Source organism: Hemicordylus capensis, chromosome 2, assembly GCF_027244095.1.
Source record: "Hemicordylus capensis ecotype Gifberg chromosome 2, rHemCap1.1.pri, whole genome shotgun sequence".
In the NCBI taxonomy this organism is placed as follows: Eukaryota; Metazoa; Chordata; class Lepidosauria; order Squamata; family Cordylidae; genus Hemicordylus; species Hemicordylus capensis.
The window spans coordinates 279,512,330-279,526,906 of NC_069658.1; the positions used below are offsets into that span (position 1 = coordinate 279,512,330).

General features: G+C 43.1%; 1 protein-coding gene across 1 annotated transcript in view; it reads left to right on the top strand.

Annotated features, from left to right (window-relative positions):
* The first annotated feature begins 14,075 nt into the window (after positions 1 to 14,075).
* Positions 14,076 to 14,577, top strand: part of MITF (melanocyte inducing transcription factor) — a 227,183-nt gene continuing 226,681 nt past the window's right edge. The window contains exon 1 of the mRNA XM_053296529.1: positions 14,076 to 14,097. The gene's annotated coding sequence lies outside the window, so the exon portion shown is untranslated. The remainder of the gene's footprint in view (positions 14,098 to 14,577) is intronic.

Below are 14,577 nucleotides of genomic sequence, written 5' to 3' on the forward strand. Positions count from 1 at the left end.
TTCTTTCTTCTCAAACTCCAGTTATATCTGGTGTATTGTGTGGCAGATGTTTGTCTGTTTGTAGTCGGAAGTCCCAATATTAAGTGCAATAATAATAATAATAATAATAATAATAATAATTTGAGTTCTATACCGCCCTTCCAAAAATGGCTCAGGGTGTTTTACATAGATAAATAATAAATAAATAAGATGGATCCCTGTCCCCAAAGGGCTCAGAATCTAAAAAGAAACACGAGATAGACGCCAGCAACAGTCACTGGAGATACTGTGCTGGGGGTGGAGAGGGCCAGTTACTCTCCCCCTGTGAAATAAAGAGAATCACCATGTTAAAAGGTGCCTCTTTGCCAAGTTAGCAGGGGCATATATGTAGTCACTTCGGTTTCAAAATATCTGCAAATAGTGAGAATATCTGCAAATAGTTCCCACTTCAATTTCCAAATATCTGCTGATTCTGATTGGCTAGCCAAAGTGAGGGCACATGAGGCAGTTGGGGGGGAAAGACATATGAGACATTTCTGCATTGTGATAGCACTGATTCCTGAAGTTGCAGCTCTGTTTACAGTGTGCAGAGTGCACCACTGTGTTTCATACTAGTCAGACCTTTTCTGGAGTACTGTGTCCAGTTCTGGGTGCTGGATGCTAAGAAATGCATAAACAATCCCTTTTGAAATTCTACCTGGTTTTCTAGCTAATCTATCAGTGGAAAGAAAATGATCTGCAGAAGAATGAAGGGTCAGTAAGTGGAATGCATTTCATCTGTTTAAAATAACTGCAAAACTCACAGCAGAGGAAGAAGAAGAGGTCCAACATATGCCAAATCCCAAAGACTGGAAGTCAAAGGTGGCCACTAAAAAGGATCACCAAAACATACTCAAGAAGGCAGGGAGGGCTTGTTTGCTGGGGGGAAGAGCGGCAGGAGAGAAGAAACCCCTCCCCACTTCAGCTTCCATTTGAGTGAAGGGGTGTGTGTGTGTGCGACCAGAGGCAGGGGACACGGGCTGGAAAAGCAAGCAAGGGAAAAGGCGAGGCAGGCTCCTCCATCCCAGGGGAAAGCGTGCCCTTTGCATTGGGATTGGGGGCGGGCCAGCCACAGTGGCGGGTGACAGTGGTGAGCTGGAGTGGGTGCCTGGGTGCCTGCAGGGATTAAATTGGGGGGGATTTCAAATTAAAAATTTTTTAAAAAAATTTTGGTGGTTGGGGCGTGGCGTGGCAGGCATTTTGCGCCCCCCCTGCAATGACACCTAGGGCACGTGCCCTGCCTGCCTCCCCCTGGTTACGCCCATGGTCACATGCCTCTGGAGGCCTAGGGAATGCTCAGTCCCTTCTAGGGAGGGTTTTGCCACTTTACTCCGCATGCCCCACTAGGGAGGGTTTTGCCACTTTACTCCACTGCCAAGAAATCTTATATGGAGAGTGGGTTTCCTCACATCAAAATTAAGTAGAAGGTGGCAGCCTACTGTGAATCCCTTACAGACAAGGATTCACCCCAGTGAATTCCCCCTGTCCTCCCCAGTCTGGTAGGTGCTATAACACTCACACTAAGGCAAGTGTGCAGGTGGGATTTTGGTAGGTTTGCTTCCAGCATGCCCCATAGATGAAAGTGGAGTGCTGCACTGATACTTCTATTGTGTTATGATCCTGGTGGAGGGGTAGAGTGTACTGTAGGAAGTTTAGCACACCTTGGTGACTGGCTGCTGATGGGACAGCTATTGCTTGATATTTTAAATTTCCACAGCATCTCCATCCTTAGATGAACAGAGGCATCATAGGATTGGGCAGGCTGGCATAAGTGAGGAAAGAAAAATGTAAAACTTTCTTCCTTTTGAAGAGGCAGAAAGGGAAGAAAATATCTTTTTTGTTTTGGGTTGGGATGAGAAGAAAAATCAGTTGGCATGTGAGGAAAATGAAAGTTTATATGGGGAAATCTGGTGGAAAATGAATGCTCATAAGGCAAAATTAATTTGGGGCAGAATTAATTTTCAGAAGCGGTAGTAGAACATGAATTTGAAGGGAAATTAATAGAAATGATAAATAATTAAGAGGAATATGGGAAGAAATTAATGTTTTGAGGGAAATTGATTTTGCATGAAATGAAGAGATGATTTTTGTGGCAGAGAGGAGATGAATATTTGGAAGCAAAAATCTAGTGGGGAATGTAATTGGAGAGTGAAGGAAATATTATTTACTCAACTTGCAACATCTGCCAGGTGTGGGGAGCTCTGCTGTGTGTGTGAACTCAATTAGAGGCACAATTGTCACACCCCCATGAGATAGGATCTTCTCTGTGGTTTCTCCCAGATTATTCTGATAACCTATGAGATCTGGTGATTCATGTGATCCAAAATGGCTCCAGATATGAAGTAATCCCCCCCCCCCCAAAAAAAAAGATTCAGGTAGCCATGTGGTGAAGGAATTGTCTTATTGTTTCATGGGAAACCAGATTCAGCATTGTCCTTATTACTTCAGGGTCAACTAGTCCAGACCATTGTGTCCAATCTTCCATGAAATGCTGTTGAGATAAATGGTTTTACCCCATTCATTTCAGCATGAAAGTTCCCATTGAACTGTGATGTGATGATGAGTATGTGATTGAGAATGACCTGGCCACTGGATTACAAGTCTGTTTCTTTTGTGAATGGTAGCATTGACAATTTCTTCCAGCCCTTTTCCTCTAATTACTACTTGTAAAGATTGTTGAAGGTAACTATGTGGCAGTGAATACAGTATCAGCTCCCAGTCCCATGCTAATACTGCACTGAGTACCCAGCTGAAACTGTCCAGGAAAGAATGCCTGTGACATACCATCTCAATTTTCAGTTATACAAATCCATGTTGAATTTGAACTTCTAAAGCAAAGTCATATTAAAATTGAATTTGAGACAAGACTCAGCTGGCTATGCACCATGACCATAAGCCCAATATATCTTCCTCCGCAGAAACCTGTTCATGAGAATATTCAAATAAAACATATTGATCTTGATTTCAACCAGTCACTGTTGGTTGTACGTCAGGGCTGTATACTTGCTCCTATTTTGTTTAACATCTATGTTAATTCTGTGGTCACTTGTTTGTCCACCCTTTCTATTCATCCACCAAAGTTAGCCGATAGGCATGTCTCCATATTATTATATGTGGATGACATGGCTATTATGTCGCAGACACCTGTAGGCCTTAAGTGTGCCCTAAGACTGTTCTCATCGTTTTGTAACCAAGAATGTATTGAAATAAACTATAGTAAAACTAAAGTCTTAGTGTTCACCAAGCGAGCTAGGCGTTATAGTTGGTCCATACAAGGAAACAAGATTGAGCAGGTTAATTCCTTTAAATATCTAGGAATTACGTTCCACTCTGTTGGCTCTAAAAATGCCCATTTTAACTCCATCAGGCAGCCTGCTCAATTGGTTGTAAATAAGATCAAATCTTACCATTTTACACATGGTGCTGCTTTTATACCTGCGACAGTGAGACTTTATACAGCCAAAGTACTGCCTTTGCTCTTATATGGAGCCCAACTGGGACCTGCAAGTAATTTTGCCCTACTCTAGGCTATCCAGACTAAGTTTATTAGATGCATTTTGCAGGTACCGTGTTGTGCTCCGAACGCTGTCATCAGAAGAGAAGTTGGGCTTATTAGGCTGGAATCCTTATACTGGTGCTGTATTTTTCGGTTTTGGTTAAAATTGAGTTTTGGATGGGTGGGTTTAGCCTCTTTGGCTATGAATGATGGTTTTAATTTGAGCTGAAACGAGCTGTGTTGAGTAAATTTTCTTTTTTTGGCCTCTCCGTAGAGGATTTGCATACTGTAGGAATTGAGCAAGCCAGGAAGTTAGTTAAGCAACGTGTCCTGGATATAGACGTTCAACAAGAAGGTGCATGGATCAAGCAGGGTTTATACTTAGGGAGTCAAGCTATTAATCTTAAACCAGCTAAGTACTTTGATGTGATGCTTGTCCCTAAATTTAGACAAGCCCTCACTTTAGTGCGTTTAAATGTTCTTCTTACAGCAGTATTGGATGGCAGGTTTAAGGGAATTCCGCTATTTTTATGACTTTGCCCATGTGGCAAAGGGGTTATAGAATCCACCTCGCTTGTTATTCTTTATTGTGATTTTTATAGTGAACCCCATTTAAGATTTATATCTCCTATGTTAGACAATTTGCCTGGCTGGTCTGATGAATTTTATTTAAATTATCTTTTAACTAATGTGGACACTGATATTATCTCTGTTATGGCCAGGTTTTGTTACATTATTTGTAAAATACGTACTGGTTTATTGTAAATGTTTGCTGGTCAATGACCAAATAAACTTATCTTATCTCTTAAAATTGAATTTGAGACAAGACTCAGCTAGCTATGCACCATGACCATAAGCCCAATATATCTTCCTCCGCAGAAACGTGTTCATGAAAATATTCAAATAAAACATATTGATCTTTATTTCAACCAATCACTATTGTTTTGCAGGCAACATAATATGGTAGTTGAACCAGCAGCAAAGTAAGATCCTTATGTACACACATGAAGTTCCCTACAATATAATCCATGGAGCTATTCAGTAATGGCATCAAAAGAACAATCTTCCATTGGGTGGATGAAAAGAAGCATTGTTCAGGGTTTTAGTAATTTTCCTAGGAGCAAGATTACCTGGGTTCTCATCCTACCAACGTATCTTGCTTCTCTTCATAACTCTCAGCAATTCCCTTTGCTTTATTTAATTATTCTCACAAACTTTCATCCTCCACACAAATGGGAATTGTGTTTCTCTGCTTGGCAGACTGAGAATCAATTTGCACTCCAGTTTAAACAGTTGACTTTGAAAATCCTTAAGTAATCTTGTGAATAAAGAAAAGCACAGTATTGACAAAAATAATGACAATTGCCAACATGATGAGCAGCGTAACATCTCCAGAACGCTGCATCCTGAGACTGCTCCGGGCTCAGAATGCAGTCCCAAAGCTGGTCGGAATGGGCAGCTGAGTTTAAGTTCCACTAGTAGTGCTTCTGCCGTTTTCAGAATTAACAACAAAGGGGGAAACTGCAGAAGTGCTGCTCACGCAACCACCAATGCTGAACCATGTCAGGGCTTTTTTCTGAGTCCACAGCAGTCCCAGGGGAGGAGGGATGCATCAGCACTCCTCATGTGAACCTTAATGTTTTCAGAAGACATAGATTCCCAAGCTTCACGTTTATTATCATATTTCTATGCCACTCTTTGGCTAGAGGCCCCCAAACCAGCTCAAAACAAATCAAATATATAATAAGGCACACCGTTCAAATAATAAAAACAGCAATAACAATACAGACTCAGCACAATAAAACAACCCATAGAAAGAAATCCTTCAACACACAAAAAAGCTTGACAGAACAATCGATGACACATGTCTAATGATACTTGCCACTGAATTTCAAGATGGAACATGGTTTACAGTGGTGTAGTGATGTTGGCGACAGCCCATGTAGTCATGTGTGTGGCCTCCCCACCATTACTGCTCACCCATTGCTCATCTCCACAGCCCTCCACCCACCTGACTACCCACCCGCCACTCGCCTCTGTGCCCCCTGCTTGGCTACTCACTCATCACTTCTGCCTTTGCCAGCACATGGCTTAATAACATTACCGCCCTGGTGTGAGCCCATCCCAGCGAGAACAGGCAATGGGGCAGTGATGTCATTAGACTGCATTACAGCTGGCAAATGTGGGCAAGCTGGCAGCAGTGGTGATGGTGAGTGAGCAGCCAAGTGGGGAGTGCAGAGCCAAATGGGCAGGTAGGTGGGGGGGACTGTGGAGCAGCTAACTGAGCAGCAAGTGAGCTCCATTAGCACCAGGAGGTGCACGGCAGCTCCTTCCAGCCCCACTTGGCAGCCTGTGTGCTCAGGACATGTGCACCATTATGGATCCTGGTTTAATTTAGTTTTAGGTTTCCTTAAATGCCACTTTTCCATGATGGACCATGACCAAAATGACTCATAATAAACACCAAATAATAATAAATATCAAAACACAGCATTACTATTTAAAAATTTATAACAGCTTCACATTTAGAAACAGTTCGATGTACATGAGCTATCCAATTTATCAACAAGTTCAAACAAAACAGAATCAACAATTCAAGAAACATAATTCAACTCATCACCATCCAACAATGCACTGACTGCAGTAAAAGGGATGTGGCAATTGTTTTTCTTCTCCACATCCCAGATGCTCTGACTGCTGGTGCTGTTCTCACTAACATAGGAGTTCCCAACCTTGGGTCCCCAGATGTTTTAGGACTACCACTTCCATCATCCCCAACCACAACCGCTGTGGGAGTTCTAATTCAAGAACAACTGGGGATCCAGGTTTAGGAACCCCTATTCCAGGGGAAAGGGCATAAGGGAAGAAGCAGTCTCCTACAAATGTACCACGTTAACCATTTAGAGCAGCCTGTTCGCTCAAACATTATGACGTCATAAACTACATCTAAGCTTCAGTGACATCACTAGATACTTCACTGGATGCTTGGCTTCTATATCCCTTACACAGTATCTTCCCCACCAGCCCACTTCCAACAGGTCCCTTCCTACTTCTAGGGGTAGCTCTACTATTATTGGCTGAAGAATGCAGGTGAAGGAGCAAAACTAATAAAAATCATGTCATTGCTTTGTTTGTTTTGGTTCTCCAGCTAATCTTAAACTCAAATCCAAATCAACAACCAAGCAGAGGGGAGCAAAGGTTCTATAATGAGCCCTGTGATTATTCAGACTTTGTCTGGTCTCTCTTTGTAATGTTGCCAAACAAATCTTTCCCATGTAGTGGGTTTATTATCTTCCAGCCCAAGCTTTGCAGCTAGAATATTTGTTACTCTCCCCTGCTAACTTGGCAAAGAGGCACCTTTTAAAGGGGTGATTCTCTTTATTTAGCAGGGGGAGAGTAACTGGCCCTATCCACCCGCCAGCACAGTACTTCTGGTGACTGTTGCTGGTGTCTGTCTTATGTTTCTTTTTAGATTGTAAGCTTTTTGGGGACAGGGAGCCATCTTATTTATTATTTATCTATATAAACTGCTTCGGAAACTTTTGTTGAAAAGCGGTATATAAATAGTTGTTGTTGTTGTTGTTACCTGTTGGCTGCTTGCTAGCTCCTCCTCCTTCTCGTCCTCTCTTCCCTTTCCTCTGCAAAGGCAAATGCCAGGGGTGTCATTAGAGGGCAACCCATGCAGCACAGGCCCCCAGTGAATTGCTCAGAGCCCTGAATCTCATCATCCAAGGCACATCAGGTAATGGGGGGGGTTTACGTCCGACGTCCATTTCCACAATTTGTCCCATTGCTGTTTAGAAGAGATACTCTTGTCTTTTTGCACATAACCATACAAACTTTTCCAGAAGAGATTTACTGTCTTGTCTGCATGAACCTCTTGGTCGCGTCTTCCCTCCCTATTCCTTGAAATCCCCCACCTCCGAGTTACAGTACTACCTGCATATACTTCATAACCTTGTGGGTTTCCAAATCCTTGTGTGTAAATCTTTGTAGATATATCATGTACAAACAACCACTTTGTATATAATTGTGCTTTGGCAACGTACTGTATGCTTTGGTAGTTTGTTGGTTCAATAAAAAAATCTTGTCCTATCAAAAAAAAATAAAAATCTTGTCCTATCTTGGAGAAGCCAGAGAGGGAATTTGGAACCTAGATGCTCTTCCCAGAGCAGCTCCATCCCCTGAGGGGACTATCTTACAGTGCTCACATGTGGTCTCCCATTCAAATGCAACCAGGGTAGACCCTGCTTAGCTAAGGGGACAAGTCATGCTTACTACCACAAGACCAGCTCTCCTCTCACCTTTATAGGTGCTGTATTATAAGAGATTTTTTTTTAAGCTAATTATTCTTGGGGCAGGTATGCTTGAGTTTAATTACTAAGGGGGCTGTGGGCCCAGGCCCTGGATCTTTTATCTAGTAACACCTTTGGCAAATACACAATAGCTGTCTTTTGGGGCTTAGAGAAAACAAACCCAATGAGAAGTCATGGCAGGTTAAGTTGCACTGCAAGTGGGCCAAACCAGACATAACCTGGAGTTCCATCACAACATTTTCCACCCTATAAGTGGCTAGATGGGGGTGGGGGGCCCAGACTGATTTGGGTGAGGGCCATGGTGCTGTGGCCATGATCTGGATTCCCTCCCCAAACAGCTCAATTTGGACAACTTGTGGGTACCCAGCCCTCCCGAGGAAGCAATTCCCTCTCTCCATGGGAACGTAGAGAGCTGAAGTTTTTCATGTGGTGTCCATAGTACTCCGCACATGTTTAAGGACATTCTTTCCATTATAAGAACTCTGATGTGACAAAATTGTTGCCAGTTTGTTTCCGGACCCAAATCAAGGTGCTGGTTATTTCCTTTAAAGCCCTTAACTGTTTGGGCCCTGGATACCTGAAGGACTGCCTGCTCCCAAGGGTTTCTGCCTTTGCATCATGTACCAATGTTGAGGGAGGCTAAATTGTGCACATGGGACAGAGCCTTCTCTGTTGTTGCCCCCAGTTCTGGAATGCTCTCTCAGTGAATGTTCGCTCCTTGACAGCTCTGCTTGTTTTTTTAAAAAACAACTGAAGACCCTTTTATTTGTTCAGGCTTTTACCCCTTAGAGGTTGCCAGGTCTCTCAGCTCTGTTTGCCTTTTTTAGGGGTGGGGGTGGTGTGGTACGATTTTTACTGTTTCACTGATTTTAAGGTTTTAAATGTTACACACACACACACACACACACACACACACACACACACACACTTATATCTCGCTCTTTCTCCAAGGAGCCCAGAGTGGTGTACTACATACTTGAGTTTCTCCTTACAACAACCCTGTGAAGTAGGTTAGGCTGAGAGAGAAGTGACTGGCCCAGAGACACCTAGCAAGTATCATGGCTGAATGGGGATTTGAACTCAGGTCTCCCCGGTCCTAGTCCAGCACTCTAACCACTACACCACGCTGGCTCCACAACAAAATTTTATGGAATTTTATTGTATTTTAACTTTGTAAACCACCTTTAGATGCATTATGAAAGTATACAAATTGAGCAATAAATAAAATAACATGGAGAAGGGAGGATGTTAAAAAGCGTAGCCTCAACAATCAAATGTGACCATGTTATTTCACACATACACAGTTCCTCCACCCTTCAGTCAGCTATACATGCCCTCTTCCTCCACTGCTTCATCTCTGGACTGAGATCATTGGACCTACACAAGCCAGAGACTTCCCACCCTTGCCTTGAACCCAGTCATGCAGGAATATGTGGGAAGCCCTAAACCTTTACTTAACACTTAAACACGTAGCACTTAAACCTTAACAGTGTATGAGTATAGCAGGCTGCTCCCAGTGAGAACCTCTCTCAGTAGCAGTCACTGCCTCTCAGCTGTGGCCTCTGAATAGTCGACAAGGTCAGTTCAACACAGAGCACATTGTTGTGATCTACTGTCAACAGGCAGGACCAACAGTCGCTAGCCTGAAAGTGAAAGAAAAGGTTGAGTTGCAGCCTTTTCATTGGTGCTTGAACGAGTTAGTGAAAGATTTTCCTGGACCCTGTAGTAATATGAAGTTCTAGACATAGTAACGTGGCAGAGATAAGGGTAGTGGTGCAATTGTACCCTTAGGTTAGTATTATTTCACACAATATTGCTGAGGGAAATACCCAATTTATATTTTAGAGGCCCGTGACACAATTTCAGATCAACATTTGGCTAAATACAATGTGGTTTTGTAGCCTAAGAACCAAAGTACATGTTACAGGTACGAGTGGAACCAATATAGTGCTCACTTGACAGCTGTGATGCAAACAGACTCACAACCATGATCAGGCACTTTTTGCCATGCCATCAGCAACCCCACCAAACTGAAGGTTTACTGTGTCGTTATAAACCACATATTGTGAAAAGTGCTCAGTCTTCTCTGTTTGCATGGCTTGCTGTGAAAAGCAGCTGCCACATTCTGCATAGGTTTTAGCTCTATATAGGGTCTCTAACAAGCAGAAGGTTGCCGGTTCAAATCATACTATGGGGAACACTTATATTGGGCAGTAGCAATATAGGAAGATGTTGAAAGGCAGCATCTCACACTGTGTGGGAGGAGGCAATGGTAAACCCCTCCTGTATTCTACCAAAGGAAAACCACAGGGCTCTGTGGGCACCAGGAGTCAAAGCTGACTTGATGGCACACTTTACCTTTTAGGGTCCTATTGATAACTTTATAGGCAAAGCCTTCTAGGACATAATCAAAAGGCCAAGTACAGGCTTCTTATTGACTAGTTGGTGAAAAAGACTACTGCCATAGGATGTACATATTCAGTGGGGCCTTATAAAATAGAGTGGCTTGAAAGGTCAAGTAGCTACACTGTATCAAGACCCCAATTTTTTCTGGATCCATACTGCAGCTTTCTCTTGGGTTAAGATTAGACGATATGGTTTATTAACCTAACTCCAGCTCTATGGTACTTCCAGCTCTATACTCAACTTCTCTGTTAACCCAGCCATGAGTAAAATATAGCAGCCGATAAGCATATAGGTTTAAGTAAATATTATGCCAGTAAATCACATGTGCTTCTACTGTATAATATTTTTCTGGCCATTCCATATATCTTGAGAGTGATCTAACTGCAATGTTTGATCTCCATGACAATTGCTTTGGGGGTCTACTTTTGTTGAAATATCCTCCTCAGCTTCATTAGCAATTAGATTTTGCCTTCAGCCTGAAAAGCTAACTAATAGGGAGCTATAAAGCAAACAACACCTGCTGTAAGAAAGGAAATGTTTTAAGTGACTCAGCAATAGCAGCATTAAAAAAAAAAAAATCCTGATTAGCCAGGTGCATCCCTCCTAGTCAGGCAATGAAAATCTGCTGCCAGTTTGAAGGTGTAATGTGCACCTTGTGCTGCCCTGGGAATGAGGAATGCAATGAAAATTTCAGGTTCTTTCTAATGAGGTGGGAGAGGAGGAAGAGAAGAAAATGAGTCTCTTCTCTTTGCACCATCTGCATTATGTGACATTTGATGACAGCCATGGTATCGCAAGCAATTTCTACAGCGCAATATACAGGAATTGTCAAGGTTTTGTTATTGTTCTTGCTACTGTTTATAGAAAAGCTTCTGCATTCAGACAGATGGCATGCTTGGAGTTTTCAAAATATGACCATCAGAAGCTTGGGGAAGCTGCCTTCTGCTGAGTAAGACTATGGTGGCGCAGTGGTAAAACTGGTGGCGCAGTGGTAAAACTGCCGCCCTGTAACCAGAAGGTTGCAAGTTCGATCCTGACCAGGGGCTCAAGGTTGACTCAGCCTTCCATCCTTCCGAGGTCGGTAAAATGAGTACCCAGAATGTTGGGGGCAATATGCTACATCATTGTAAACCGCTTAGAGAGCTTCCAGCTATAGAGCGGTATATAAACATAAGTGCTATTGCTATTGCTATTGGTCCATCTATCCAGTATTTTCTGTCATTGGCAACAGCTCTCCTGGACTTTAGGCGGGGGCATCTTTACCTTTTCTACTACATCCAGTCATCCACCAAGATGACCAAGGCTGCAATCCTATCCACATGTTATGTTTATTAAATGATACTAAGCTGAGGTTCCTTCCCAATAAAAAAATCCTTGACTTGCTCTTCTTACATCTAGTGAGAAACCAGAATATTTAAAGGCTCATATCTGGGTCCAGGTAAGGAGCAGGGGTATAACTATAATTGAGCAGATGGGTTCAAAGAAGCCAGCCCCGCCCAGCTCCTGAGGGCCCCCCAGCTTCAGCCCTCCCTAATTTCTTCATTATCTCCCTCACTCCAAGGGGCTGCCAGGGAGAGGGGTGAACATGAGCCCCACTCTCCCCTAGCTATGCCCCCAATAAGAAAGCTCCTCAAAAAGATAAATTCATTGTCTTAACTTACAAATGATTTAGGATAATTTAGTTTTTTTCAGTAAATTAACAGACAACTATTTTCAGAAAGCAGTTAATCAAAATTTGGGCCTGGACTTGTTACGTTAGTTACCATAATAGCTTTGTATAGTTCTGTTTGGTTGAAATACAAAATAACAATTCTCCTAAACTCCTAAACTAATATAGCTAAACTTGTAATAATATTCTTAATCATGTGTTATTTCCCCCCTATAAGAAATAGCTGGTATATCATTTCACAGTAACGATCAAAAAGTATGTATGAGTTATGCTCATTCTTATGCCATTTCTTTCTTAGTTCTTGTTAACTTTTGCTTAGAATAGCCAAGACTGATAAGGAAAGTATTAAAAAGTATGGAGAAAGCACGTCTAACCAGAATAAATGGGAGGAAAGGGATAAAAATGTTCTTCAGCAAAAAGCTTGGGACTAAAGTGGAATAATCAGAAAAGATAAAAGCAAGAAGCAGAGAAGACACAAGAAAGAATGAGAAGATACAGAATGAAGAAACAGAATCTGTCAGCAACATCAACAGCTTTAGAAGATAACATTGGTAGTTCACCTGCAAAAGTCTTTTCATCTGCCCAGTCATTAGGTAAAGCAAACTATTGTGCCAACAAAGCACTCTGGAAAGGTCCATGAAAGAAAGAGCTGTAATTAGGAGGCTGAAAGACAAATTTTGCCTAGCAAGATCAATCTCATCAACACCACCATCAGCTGGAAGCAAAGGAAGAGGTATTTTCGAAGAGATATTGAAGCCCTTCTCATGGGGCTATTTAGTTTAGAAAAAAGATGACTGCGGGGAGACATTATAGAGTCTATAAAATCATGCATGGTGCGCAGGAAGTGGATAGGGAGATATTCTTCTCCCTCTCACATAACACTAGAACCAGGGGTCATCCCATGAAATTGATTGCCAGGAAATCTAGGACCAATCAACAGAGGTAGTTTTTCACATAACGTATAATCAACTTGTGGAATTCTCTGCCACAAGATGTGGTGACAGCCAACAACCTGGATGGCTTTAAGAGGGGTTTGGATAACTTAATGGAGGAGAGGTCCATCATCAGCTACTAGTCGGAGGACTATAGTCCACCTCCAGCTTCAAAGCCAGGATGCCTCTGAGCACCAGTTGCAGGGGAGTAATGGCAGGAGAGAGGGCACACCCTCAACTCCTGCCTGTGGGCTTCCCAGAGGCATCTGGTGGGCCACTGTATGAAACAGGATGCTGGACTAGATGGGCCTTGGGCCTGGTCCAGCAGGGCTGTTCTTATGTTCTTATGATCAGTGAGAAGAGCTACTCTCTTCTCTGGGGAGGAAGCCCAAAAGCGCTTACCTTCCCACAGACAATCACAGAAGATTTGCTAGGCACAGACAAGCGGCGGCTCTCCTGCGGGCCGTCTGCACCTCGCTGCACTTGATCACAGCACCCCATCCCGAAGCCTCAATAATGCACCCCACGATTACTGTGAGCCCCCCTCCAACTGTGTCTGCCACGGCTACAAGCAGCCATGGCAGACACATGATCAAGTAACCCTGTGTTTGGGTGCACTCATGTAAATATGGTATGCTTCCTGTCATCATTTTATTTTATTTAGTATATTTGTATACTGCCCCAAACTCACATCTGTGGGCAGTTTACAACAAATATAGGAATTAATATATTTAACAAGCTTAAAACAAATCCACTGTTCTTGTCAGACTCCCAGGGGATGAGGTGGGCTCCATTTCTTGAACTCCAGAATGACTGGGTAAGCACACATGCACACACATGTCAGGAACAGCCAGGGAAGAAGCTTAGTTTGTCACCTGAGTCCTCCTCCTGGCTTGCTGCATTCAGCCCATTCCCTCTCCTGGAGAACTCCTCGCTCCCATCCCATACCCAGAAGCAGCTCCTCCTCATCAGCTGCCTTGTCTTTAAATGCCCCAGTGCAGAGCTGACAGGGCTTAAAGCCTACTTCCAGCCCCGCCTCCTTCCTGACCTTGCTTCCTGTTTCCTGTCCCACCCACCCTAGCTGTCTCTTGCAACCTGGAGCTGTTTCTTGCAACCATCCGTGCCTTGCCTTCTCAACCCCACTGGGATTCGACCAGCTTGGACCCTTCTTAACCCTACCACCCCCTGAAGGGAACGAAAGCCCCACAGGAGGGATGTGACGCCCTTCTCCGAACTCCATAGGGCCACACAAGCAACCAGGTAACATGGCATCCCGACAGTTCTACAAAGCTAGTTAAAAGCTTGGATGAATAAATAAGTCTGGAGGGTCTTTTTGAAAGCTTTCAGAGAGGGGGAGGCTTTTATTTCAGCAGGAAGCGCATTCCCAAGCCTTGGGATGGCAGCAGAAAAGGCCCATCCTTGAGCAGCCGCCAGTTGAGCCAATGACAACTGCAGATGGACCTTGGAATGGTTACATCAGTTACATTTTAATATTAGGTCAGCTAGAACAATTATTATTCACTGACATAAACTTTGTTACATTATCAGCAGCATGATGACTGTTCTATTTTAAAATTCTTTCCCCACTAATTAGTAGGAACATAAGAAGCTGTATTATGTCAAGTTAGACCATTGATCTATCTAGCTCAGTAAATGTCTACACAGACTGGCAGCGGCTTCTCCAAGGTTGCAGGCAGGAGTCTCTTCCAGCTCTATCTTGGAGATGCTTCCAAGGAGGGA